Source organism: Hyla sarda, chromosome 12, assembly GCF_029499605.1.
Source record: "Hyla sarda isolate aHylSar1 chromosome 12, aHylSar1.hap1, whole genome shotgun sequence".
In the NCBI taxonomy this organism is placed as follows: domain Eukaryota; kingdom Metazoa; phylum Chordata; class Amphibia; order Anura; family Hylidae; genus Hyla; species Hyla sarda.
The window spans coordinates 16,413,162-16,424,188 of record NC_079200.1 but is presented as its reverse complement, the minus strand read 5'-3'; positions in this window follow the sequence as shown (position 1 = coordinate 16,424,188).

The window sequence follows — 11,027 nt, the reverse complement described above, 5'->3', positions numbered from 1 at the left end:
GTTTTGCAACATCTGGAGGTCCACAGTTTGGACTGTGATGTGTGCAGTGGTCTCTAAACTATACCTCTCCAGATGTTGCAAAACTGCAACTCCCAGCATGCCTAAACAGCAAACAGCTGTCTCTGCATGCTGGGAGTTGTAGTTGTGTACCTCCAGCTGTTGCATAACTACATCTCCCAGCATGCCTTTTGCGATCAGTACATGCTGGGAGTTGAAGTTATGCAACAGCTGGAGGCACACTGGTTGGAAAATACTGAGTTAGGTAACAGAACCTAACTGAAGGTTTTCCAACCAGTGTGCCTCCAGCTGTTGCAAAAGTACAACTCCCAGCATGCACGGTCTGTCAGTACATGCTGGGAGTTGTAGTTTTGAAACAGCTGGAGGTTTGCCCCCCCATGTGAATGTACAGGGTACATTCACACTGGCGGGTTTACAGTAAGTTTTCTGCTTTAAGTATGAGCTGCGGCAAATTTTTCGCCGCAGCGCAAACTCCTAGCGGTAAATTCACTGTAAACCTCCGCCAGTGTGAATGTACCCTAAAAACACTACACTAACACAAAATAAAGGGTAAAACACTACATTTACACCCCCTTACACTGTCCCCCCAATAAAAAAAAAACGTATTGTACGGCAGTGTTTCCAAAACAGAGCCTCCAGCTGTTGCAAAACAACAACTCACAGCATTTCCGGACAGCCACTGACTGTCCAGGCATGCTGGGAGTTTAGCAACAGCTGAGGGCACCCTGTTTGGGAATCACTGGCGTAGAATACCCCTATGTCCACCCCTGTGCAATCCCTAATTTAGTCCTCAAATGCGCATGGCGCTCTCTCACTTCAGAGCCCTGTCGTATTTCAAGGAAACAGTTTAGTGCCACATATGGGGTATTTCCGTACTCAGGAGAAATTGCACTACAAATTTTTGGGGCTTTTTTTCCTTTTACCCCTTATAAAAAAAGAAAAGTTGGGATCTACACCAGCCTGTTAGTGTAAAAAAAAAAACATTTTTTTTACACTAACATGCTTGTGTTGTCCTTTACTTTTTATTTTCACGAGAGGTAAAAGGAAAAAAAAGACCCCCAAAATTTGTAACGCAATTTCTCCTGAGTACGGAGATACCCCATATGTGGGCGTAAAATGTTCTGCGGACGCACAACAAGGCTCAGGAGTGAGAGTGCACTATGTACATTTGAGGCCTAAATTGGTGATTTGCACAGGGGTGGCTGATTTTACAGCGGTTCTGACATAAACCCAAAAAAATAAATACCTACATGTGACCCCATTTTGGAAACGACACCCCTCACGGAACGTAACAAGGGGGTATAGTGAGCCTTAACACTCCACAGGTGTTTGACGAATTTTCATTAAAGTTGGATGGGAAAATGAAAAAAATATATATTTTTCACTAAAATGCTGGTGTCACCCTAAATTTTTCATTTTCACAAGGGAAAATACGAAAAAATCAACTCAAAATTTGTAACCCCATTTCTTCTGAGTAAGAACATACCTCATATGTGGATGTAAAGTGCTCTATGGGTGCACTACAATGCTCAGAAGAGAAGGAGCGCCATTGGGATTTTGAAGAGAAAATTTGTCCGGAATTGAAGGCCACGTGTGTTTACAAAGCCCCCATGGTACCAGAACAATGGACCCCCCGCATATGTGACCCCATTTCGGAAACTACACCCCTCATGTAATGTAATAAGGGGTACAGTGAGCATTTACGCCCCAAAGGCGTCTGACAAATTTTTGTAGCAGTGATCCGTGAAAATGAAAAATTTAATTTTCCATTTTCACAGCCCACTGTTCCAAAGATCTGTCAAACGCCAGTGGGGTGTAAATGCTCACTGCACCACTTATTAAATTCTGTGAGGGGTGTAGTTTCCAAAATGGGGTCACATGTGGGGGGGTCCACTGTTCTGGCACCACGGGGGGCTTTGTAAATGCACATGGCCCCTGACTGCCATTCCAAACGAATTCTCTTTCCAAAAGCTCAATGGTTCTCCTCCTTTTCTGAGCATTGTAGTTTGCCAGTAGTGCACTTCAGGTCCACTTATGGGGTACCTCCATACTCAGAAGAGATGGGGTTACAAATTTTGGGGGTATTTTCTGCTATTAACCCTTGCAAAAATGTGAAATTTGGGGGGAAACACACATTTTAGTGAAAAAAATATATATATTTTTTACATATGCAAAAGTCGTGAAACACCTGTGGGGTATTAAGGCTCACTTTATTCCTTGTTACGTTCCTCAATGGGTCTAGTTTCCAAAATGGTATGCCATGTGTTTTTGTTTTTTTTTGCTGTTCTGGCACCATAGGGGCTTCCTAAATGCAACATGCCCCCCAAAAATAATTTCTGAAAAACGTACTCTCCAAAATCCCCTTGTCGCTCCTTCGCTTCTGAGCCCTCTACTGCGCCCGCCGAACAATTTACATAGACATATGAGGTATTTGCTTACTCGAGAGAAATTGGGCTACAAATATAAGTATACATTTTCTCCTTTTACCCCTTGTAAAAAATCAAAAATTGGGTTTACAAGAACATGCGAGTGTAAAAAATGAAGATTGAGAATTTTCTCCTTCACTTTGCTGCTATTCCTGTGAAACACCTAAAGGGTTAAAACGCTTACTGATTGTCATTTTGAATACTTTGGGGGTGCAGTTTTTATAATGGGATCATTTATGGGGTATTTCTAATATGAAGACCCTTAAAATCCACTTCCAACCTGAACTGGTCCCTGAAAAATAGTGAGTTTGAAAATTTTGTGAAAAATTGGAAAATTGCTGCTGAACTTTGAAGCCCTCTGATGTCTTCCAAAAGTAAAAACACGTAAATTTTATGATTCAAACAAGTGGACATATTGGAAATGTGAATAAAAAATTTTTGGGGGGGAATATCCATTTTCCTTACAAGCAGAGAGCTTCAAAGTTAGAAAAACGCAAAATTTTCTAATTTTTCATCAAATTTTGGGATTTTTCACCAAGAAAGGATGCAAGTTACCACAAAATTTTACCACTATGTTAAAGTAGAATATGTCACGAAAAAACAATCTCGGAATCAGAATGATAACTAAAAGCATTCCAGAGTTATTAAAGGGGTACTCCGGTGAAAACCTTTTTTCTTTTAAATCAACTGGTGGCAGAAAGTTAAACATATTTGTAAATTACTTCTATTAAAAAAATCTTAATCCTTCCAGTACTTATTAGCTGCTGAATGCTACAGAGGAAATTCCTTTCTTTTTGGAACCCTGATGACATCACCAGCACAGTGCTATCTGCTGACATCTCTGTCCATTTTAGCAACCGTGCATAGCAGATGTATGCTAAGGGCAGCATGGTGGCTCAGTGGTTAGCACTGCTGCTTTGCAGTGCTGGGGACTTGGGTTCAAATCCCACTAAGCACAATAAATAAAGAGTTATTATTATTATAATAACGTCAGCAGAGAGAACTGTGCTCGTGATGTCATCAGAGAGCATTCCAAAATGAAAAGAATTTCCTCTGTAGTATTCAGCAGCTAATAAGTACAGGAAGGATTAAGATTATTTAATAGAAGTAATTTACAATTATGTTTAACTTTCTGCCACCAGTTGATTTAAAAGAAAAAAGGTTTCCACCGGAGTACCCCTTTAATGTTTAAAGTGACAGTGGTCAGATGTGCAAAAAACGCTCTGGTCCTAAGGTGTGAAATGGCCTGGTCCTTAAGGGGTTCAGCTGCAATTGTGGGGTGAAGATCCTCTGAAGAAATGGAGCTGGGATAGCCACTTGTTTCCTAGGGCCGACCTGAAGACATGACAGTCCTAGAGAAAGCCATGGGGTACGTGTCCAATGTTTCCCCACAGATACTGAACAATCCTTTTTCTTTTCTTTATCTCTCTCTTCCTCTCTTTCAAGGATAAATCAGTAGAACAAGACAGGTCTGGTTTTTATCACTTATATATCTGACTACAGGGATCCTCCAGCACCTGGTACTACAAGGATCTATGGGACTCGATGTCAAATTATCCAGATGGGTTTAAAAGGTTAAAATCTATTCTGTAGAGAAGGGCTCTTGAAATGGCTTTCTAGCTGTTGTAGAGCTACAACTCCTAAACACCAGGGCATGCTGGGATTTGTAGTTTCCCAACAGAGCAGTCGGCAAAGTTGACTAAATACATATGTCCTAACGAATCCAAAAGTTAACACATCATAATATCAATATTCTGCTTTGGCAAAATAAAGGGCACGCCTATTAAAGGGGTACTCTAGTGGAAAACTTTTTTTTTTTTTTTTTTTTTTATGAACTGGTGCCAGAAAGTTAAACAGATTTGTAAATTACTTTTATTAAAAAATCTTAATCCTTTTGGTACTTTTAAGCAGCTGTATGTTAAAGAGGAAATTCTTTACTTTTTGAATATCTTTTTTGTCTTGTCCACAGTGCTCTCTGCTGACACCTCTGTCCGTGTCAGGAACTGTCCAGAGCAGCATAGGTTTGCTATGGGGATTTTCTCCTGCTCTGGACAGTTCCTGATACGGGCATCAGGTGTCAGCAGAGAGCACTGTGGACAAGACAAAAAAGAAATTCAAAAAAATTAAGATTTTCCTCTGTAGTAAACAGCTGCTAAAAAGTACTGAAAGGATTAAGATTTTTTTAATAGAAGTAATTTATAAATCTGCTTAACTTTCTGGCACCAGTTCATTTAAAGAGGTACTCCGGTGGAAAACTTTTAATTTTTTTTAAATCAACTGGTGCCGGAAAGTTAAAGGGGTATTCCAGGCAAAAACTTTTTTTTATATATCAACTGGCTCCGGAAAGTTAAACAGATTTGTAAATTACTTCTATTAAAAAATGTGTAATGTATTCACACACTAGGATGTTCAGAACAGTTTTCTATTCTCCCTGGATAGGGAATGGTTAATGCTCAGAATCAATGAGAACAGGGGTGTGTCTATTTTAAGCCGTACTTCTCCTGCATTCAGTGCTGGTTATTTAGTATAAAGGGGTACTTTGCTGCTCAGCGTTTGGAACAAACTGTTACGAATGCTGGAGCCAGCACCGGAAGCTTGTGATGTCATAGCCCCGCCCCCTCAATGCAAGTCTATGGGAGGGGGCATGATGGCCATCACGCCCCCTCCCATAGACTTGCATTGAGGGGGAAGCGCGTGACTTAATGAGGGGGCGGGTTGTGATGTCATGAGGGGTAGAGGCTATGACGTCACGAGCTCCCGGCGCCGTCTCCAGCGTTCAGAACAGTTTGTTCCAAACGTTGAGCAGCGAAGTACCCCTTTAATGCCACTATGTCTGTTTGTGCAATATTCTGACTATGTTTCCATGAGCATTTACCTTGTATTTATCTTGTAATTTTATCTGGTGGGTTTTCTATGGTTACATAGCATGCTCCTTGTATTTTAATCTGTATTACATTAGTAGGTTTTAGGATTATGTTTGTTCATTCTGCTTTGTCTGTGTTCACACTGAGTTAGTCTTGCTAGTGTTATCTGTGCTCTGTATTTTATAATTCCTGTTTGGTGTCCTGGAGTCTATTAAGACTCATCCAGTTCTAGTCTTGTATCTTGAGAAATATCCTGTCTAGTATCCTCACCAGTGTTCCTCTACATTGTAGAGTTTGGTGTTCTTGTATCCGTTTTTATGAAGTTCTGTGTTTTATATTTCTGTTTCCTACTGGGTCAGCATCCTGATAACACGGTAGAGTGTGCCCGCTGGCCAGTAGTCTATTTGGCTTCATTATTAATGGCTACTCCTTTTGTGGAGTGGGGTGTCCAGTTTGTTTGTTTTGTGTCCCAGTGTGAACAGTGTCCTATCAGTTTGCCTGTTTATATTCTGCCCTGTTAGTATTTGTATCCTGTTTGGTATATCTGGTTGTCTACTAGTTTTCCATTTCTGTTCTGGCCTGTGACTGACTATGTATATTATGTGTTTAGGCCACTGCACTTTAGCGCAGGCAGGGACTGGCTCCAAGTTGTTGATTACATCCCTCACAGTACCTCCAATTGCACATATCTCGTCGCACGTCCTACGACGTACAACATGATACCAGTATCCGCATTACAAATCGGGCTGCTATCCCCCATGCACTTTTATCCCCTCCCCTTTGATCAACCCCCTGTGCTATATCATTTGCCCCCCCTCTGATCCCCCCCGTGGGTGTGTTAAATGCAGTGTGTGTGAATATTATAGTGCAGTGTTTTCTAAACAATGTATCTCCAGCTGTTGCTAAACTACAAGCATGCCCAGACAGCCGTCGGCTCTCCAGGCATGCTGGGAGTTGTAGTTTTGTAACAGCTGAAGGCAGATATAGTTATTTGTGTGTGTGTGTGAGTATGTACTATAGGTTACCTTCTTATGATACACATTCCCCTATACAGGAACTTCTTCCTGGGCCTCCACAGCACAGCAGACAGGCTCCTCCCATCCATGTGACCAATCACATGGTAATGACATCATCGAAGGTCCTCTGCCTCCCATACATAGCCTGATGTTCGGCAGTTAATCGCTTCACTGTGCTGCTTTTGCTGCTGCCTGTAAGAGCCTCATATAGGGAGGAGAGGACAGATGCAGTAAGTATTAGGTCGCAGCTGCCAGTTTAAGCAGGAGACTGCTGTTTTAACAGCGTTTTTTTGCTTCGGTGCTGGAACTGCTGCAGGGGGATGCAGGAGGGGGCCTGGGCCCCCTGGGAGTCAGGGCCCCTTACTGGTTACTGGCTGTACCCCCCTGATGGCGGCCCTATTAGGGTGTATAGGCAAGGAGAGTGTTTTTAGGGTCAGTTTAGGGCTCTCTCTCCCTGTCCCCCAGTTGGTCATGACAGTCAGCAGAGAGCACTGTGGTCAGACAGAAAGTAAATTTAAAAAATAAAAGTACTTCCTGTGGAGCATACAGCAACTAATAAGTACTGGAAGGATTAAGATTTTTGAATAGAAGTAATTTATAAATCTGTTTAACGTTCTGGCACCAGTTGATTTAAAAAATTAAATAAAAAATAATAACCCTTTAAATCCCACCCCGTGGGAATAGGGAACACCAATAAAATATATTTCATTATAGTTGGCACTTAAAGGTTCTCCGTTTTTTTATGGCACCATAGATAAACGCCAGGCTCCATACACGGCGCTGTGCGGATGGCTGTAATAATACACAGATGGAGGGAATGGCGTGCAGTGCATTGTTTATGTGAGATCTGAAGGTCTCTGCTGACTGTCGTGGATACGGCTTTTACTCTCAGTTACCGATTGACAGAAGATATGGAGACTTTTTATTCACTGAAATTCTTTTCCTAGAAAGCAAAACAGTCTCATGAGTTAATGATAGACCGGTACTGTGCGCGGCTCACACCTCTGCGACCCCGAGGACCCTAAACTCCGAAATAGCCATTGGACAAAAGGCATTGGTAATATACGTGCAACCGTCCTAGCATTTAAAGGGGTACTCCGCCCCTAGACATCTTATTTGACTTCATGACCACGCCCCCTCAATGCAAGTCTATGGGAGGGGGCGTGACGGATGTCACGCCCCCTCCCATAGACTTGCATTGAGGGGACATGGCATTGACATCACGAGCCTCCGCCCCGCATCGCCAAGTCATCCAGCATGGAGCGAAGTTCGCTCCGTGCACCGGATGTCTGGGGTGCCACATTACTATGAGAGCCAGGCCGGATGTCACCGTCATATACCGAAGACCGGTGAGTACCTGAGGCACGGAACGAGTAGCGTTTAAAAAAAAAATTTATTCCTACAGGTTTGATGACAGATTTCCTTTAAAGGGGTATTTTTAGATTTTTTTTATTTGACTATGCTACAGGGGATGTAAAGTTAGTGTAGTTCATATATAGTGTCTGTACTTGTGTTTCATGATGGTCTCGCAATTCTTATGTGATTGTTGCCCCGATGTTTATTTTTTATCAGGATGCAAAATGATGGTCGTCTCAGTTTTTCCCAGGTTGCAGTGCGGCCCGAGACAGGTCAGGTGTTCAAAGGAACCTGTCTGCTTTAATGGGTGGAGCAACCGCTGGATAGGAGGAAGATCATTCTGCAGTGAATTGTAGTTTTTCAACAGCTAGATTAGAAAACACTGGTTAGAAAACAATTACAGTTTACAGCACAGCATGGAAGGCAGCTCAGGTGTGCTTCAATGGGTGGGGTGAATGATGTGTGGGAGGGAGAAAAGTGACCTCACACTTATAAACCAGGAATCATGAAACTTGTAGTTGGAGGGAGGGAACTCCAACGGGAAATAGCCATTTCACAAAAAGATAGCAGTAATATTATGGTGGACTCAGGACACAGTCATTTAGCTCCAAGACAAGCATGTCCATTACTGTCTGACACCTAAAGTCAGACACCCCTTTAACATTTGTTTATGATTGCATGCTAAAAAAGCAAATCCATGGAGGAGTTTTTCACAGTTTCTTACCAATAGAAAAAAAGAATGGGGCCACCCAGAACTGGGCCCTCTCTCTTCAATGGCCCCATAGAAGCCACATGGTCTGCCACTATGGCACATATGGCCTCGGGCAACACTGATAGTAGTCAACGAAGAGCAGAAGCACCCAGAGGTAATCCACCCACCAAGCAAGACAACGCATTTCAAGCATGCTAAAAGCTTTTTTTTTTTTTTTACCACAGATACACTCCGATTGTATCCATGATGAAGAGCGTGTAACATGGGGGATACAGATTTACTTTTGACTGACTTGACAATTGACATGAAGATGACTTTGATCTTACTTGAGATGACTTGTGGCTGCAGACTTTAGGCTTAGGCCTCCAATGCTCTGGACACTGAGATGACTGCACTGGACCTCAGCAGGAATAGCAATGAGCTAAGAGAGAGATTACAGCCCCTCCCCTGGTTTTATAGGGGGCTGTGCAAGGAGCCCATAGGTCACTTGGGGGGTCACCTGGTCACTAATGCCTCCTGGGTAACAATCACATTGTCACAGTAATTAAAGAAACATTACACTTTTAATGTATAACATATGTACACTGTGGGTAACACTGGAAGGGGGCCCTGGGGACATAAAGGGACACTGCCTGACAGGTCAGGAGAGGTATGGGGAAACACTGTCCCATACTGGGCTACCACACCCCCATGAGTGTTTGTTTAAGGGATAAAACTTGAGGGGGTTTGTATGGTTCTGCTGTAAGGCTACTCATTGGATAGATAACACAGTAATTACACAATTTTCCAGAATTACATTCCACATTAAGGGTCTATTCACACGTACAGTATTCTGCACAGAATACTGTACGTGTGAATAGACCATAAAAGGGGTATTCCAGTTATGAAAAACATATCCCCTATAAACAGGATAGGAAATGAGGGTCCCATCGCTGGGCAGCCTGCGATCCCCAGAACTGGGCAAGACTTTCACCGTTGAGCGCTCCAGTCCCCATCTCCTGAGAAGTACTAGTCTCGGCAGTGGTGGCCCACTTAGCCAGTCGCTGTATGAGGGGGGACATTGCTGTGGATGGTGATTGACTAAGTGGGCAATCACTGCTAAGACTAGTACATCTGGATGCCGGAGCGCTCATCCAGGAGAGATGTTTCCCGTTCAGGAGATTGCGGGGTCCTAGAGCTCTGACCCCCCCCCCCCCCCTCCGCCATGATAGACACTTATCCCCGATACACAGGATACGTTTTTCATATCTGTAATACCCCTTTAAATATGTGTGTAGATCCTTTCAGTAGCAGGAACATTCTTCAGTTTTGTGAGAAAATCCATGAGTCACCTTCCAGATGCTCTTCTCAGATCTTCCCAACATTCTCCTACACGTTTCCTCTTAAAAAGTACCTGTCACAAAAATTATCTGTTCTAAATTAAATCAGGCTATGTTCCCTAACTGCTCCTTACACTCCTTCTGCCCTTAAAAAAATTTCAGAGCTTTAAAAAGCGGTGTATCTTACCTTTATTCTTGCTCACTTAGTGCAATCTCCCAGCAGGGGAATATGGGCGTTTCCCAGCAGGTATGACATCACTGAAGCCTGCTGGGGGACCACTTCCGCCCTCACATGGTTGTGGTGCTGTGATGAATAGAAGACCTCAGGCTCTGTGCATGTTTCAGTCTGTGTTGCTATCAGTCAGGCTCTCCTGCAGGTTTCAGTCTGTGCAGCTTTCTGTGAAGCTTTCACTTTCTATGCAGCTGTCAATCAAGCTCAGTGCATAGAGAAGAACTTCCTGAGTTTGGACTCCTGCCAGGCCAGGAGGAGACCAAACACATAGTATTAATTGTGACAGGGAACAGAACAGAGTCACCTAGTGGCGGTTTTTTTATATTACATTTTAAACAAATTTCTGTTGATAATTTTAAAAGTAAGTGAATGGGAAAGTGTTTGGAGAATGATACACAATGACTCAATGTCACCTCTTCTTACCCATCATCTTTTTTTCAATATTTCTATTTTAGTAAAAACACAAGAAAAAACCTATAGGAATTTTGTATCGCTTATATCGTACTGATTCACAGAATAAAACTATAATGTTAGTTTTATCTTACGATGAACGGCGCGTAAATTTACAAATGCAAAAAATGAATGCCAAAATATTTTTTTTTCCATTTGACCAGCAAAAAAAAAAAAAGAGTGAATTAAAGGGGTACTACAGCTGTCACGCCCCCTCCCACAGATTTGCATTGAGGGGGCGGAGCGTGATGTTACAAGGGGGCAGAGTCGTGACATCACGATACTCCAGCCCCGTGGTTGTGAAGCTTCAGACTTCGATCATCGCTTCGTGCAGCTGAGAAAGGTGGCGGGACCCCTGCGATCAGACATCTTGTCCCCTATGCTTTGGATATGGGATAAGGTGTCTTTGGGCCAGCGTACCCCTTAACATTAACCAATATGATATATGAACTTCCATAATGGTAGCATCAAAACTTTTCCTGCAAAAAACAAGCCCTCGTATGTCTTTGTCAATGGAAAAATAAAAATAAGTTATGGCACTTGGAAGGCGACAATAATGGAAAGATGATAAAATAGCTTGGGCATTAAGACACCAAAGGCATGCAGGGGGAAGGGGTTAATTAACTTTATGTCT